Here is a 2,192-nt window from a genome sequence, read left to right as displayed (position 1 = left end):
GATAAAAGTCTGCTCTTTCGCGTGGTATAGTTCAATTTTTCGCTGGACCCTTATTTTTTGAGATAAATTCGAAAATATCCGCAAAAATTGGTGCAAAAGTGGTGCATCTCCGTCTTTAATCATTGTTTAAACATGTTTAAATAATCATAATGTATTAATATTGGATATCACTGTATTCGGGAAAGTCTACAGAATCTTTTGCTGTAAACAACAATTCAATATCTTTTATAATAACATCGCAATATTTGTTTAAAGTTGAAAAATATGTCTTTTTTTAAAACTCCATTTTCTCAAAAACTGGACGTATAGGAAAAAAATTAAAACCAGATTCGGAATCAGCGCAAAAAACTCTATAAGAAGGACCCAACAGTATATTGAAATCAAATTTGGTGTTGGACGGTGTAATTACCGTAATTTTTGCATTACGCGAATCTGAAAACGAAAGTGGTTTCGAGTTAGTGAAGAAAAAACAGAATAATTATTGAACTTTATTTATTATTTATTACTGTATTGTTGCTTGATTATTATTGGCTGGGAATATGTTAGCCATTATATCAAAGAATGATGGTATACGATGATGAAAATCGTATGTACGGCGAAACATAAATTCTGCTAAATATCCAATGTAATGGTAACTACGTGTACCATAGCGAGGGATATTGGCCCTTGTTTCCCGCCAAGTACGCTCAATATGTTGAGTATGTGCTTCGGTTATCGGATCTACGAAGTTCACTTTGTGCTTCACTTTCAAGTGTTTGTAACCTGCCGTATTTAAACAATCGTAAGCCTTCCAGCAGTCTCACACTATGGTCGTTCCCGGTTTAACCCACTGTTTTATGACATCTAATAATGTCTCGGAAGTGCGATCTTTTACCGGTTGTATAAAAATTCGTTTTGTTGACCGCTCAAACCCTCCGAAAATCCACTGACCGGTAATAAGGCGGCCTTTATTATATTTCCTTTTTCCTATTTTCGCCTCATCTATCTCCACTATCTCGTTTTCGCCTCCTAACGTAACTGATTGTTTTTCCATCCACAAAACGCACAATTCTCTACAAAAATTCGCCCAGTCAACGGCTGTGTGGTTCGTTATATTCAATTCATTAGTAATAAAAGATTGACGTGGGGGTCGAAGCATTATATGATATGCTACAAATCGGCATATATCTTGAATATTTAAATGTACATTCTGAAACCACGTGTTTCGGTATGCACTAATTATTGTACCACATTCCTGTTTCACTAATTTCTTATTTCTATTTTTTACGTACTTCGTTCTTCGACACTGAATATGGAAAGTGTATTTACAATCTAAAATAGTCCTTACCGATTTTAATGTAGTTAATGAAAATATTTCGTTTCAGAATAATTACCTGAAATCTTAAGCTTTTCCGGATAAATGTCATGGGCTATTTGCACTTAGTACAATTGAATGTTCCATGAATTACATTCTTTGCGATTAAAAAATCCAATAATTTCCCGCGATCATTGCATATACTTAGAAATTCATGCAATTTCATGATGATTTTACAACAATGTATACTATACTTCAGTATACATACATACAGGGTGTCCCAAAATTCGTGAAAATCCCGAAAGGGGGCGGTTCCTGAGACCATTCTAAGAGACATTTTCCTTTGCACCAATGTCAACTGCGGCTTTGTTTAGGAGTTATTAACGAAAAACACGGACCAATCAGAGCGCGCCCTGGCCCGCCGCGCCGCGCGCCGGCAAGCGAGTGTCGGTGACATCGCAACGAACAAGAGTTTCTCGATAATGTGAATCCTCTCCGATTTCGATGAGCTTTGGATACGTTGTCAAGACCATGATTCTGAACAACATTTCTCTTTAGACTTTTTGGCGATCGGCTTTAGTTTACGAGATAATCGTAAAAAAAGAGAAGAAGCAGAAACTGATTGAACTAAAAACCGACGTATTCAGTCGTAAATCCATTTGCTGCTTCGAAATGTATGTCACTGGGTCACTCGGTGACGAACTGCACAGATGTCTTCAGGTACACGGCAGTACCGAAAGCCAAGGGACGTACGGCCAGGTCGACGAACTGCACAGCCGGTGGTAGAAGGCCTAAGGGATGCGCGGTCAAGTCGACGATCCAGAATTTCACTTTCACTTTCGAATCGATAAATAATTCGTATGTTTATTTCACACAGATGCCTCAAAATTTTTCCACA

At 37.5% G+C, this 2,192-nt stretch overlaps 1 pseudogene; it reads right to left on the bottom strand.

Moving 5' to 3' along the window:
- Positions 1-502: 502 nt before the first annotated feature.
- On the bottom strand, positions 503-1,138 carry LOC143210738 (uncharacterized; annotated as a pseudogene).
- Positions 1,139-2,192: the final 1,054 nt, after the last annotated feature.

The sequence above is a fragment of the Lasioglossum baleicum genome, chromosome 1 (genome assembly GCF_051020765.1).
Source record: "Lasioglossum baleicum chromosome 1, iyLasBale1, whole genome shotgun sequence".
Taxonomy (NCBI): Eukaryota; Metazoa; Arthropoda; class Insecta; order Hymenoptera; family Halictidae; genus Lasioglossum; species Lasioglossum baleicum.
Note: the sequence above shows the minus strand (reverse complement) of the source record. Positions and strands in the feature narration are given on the sequence as shown.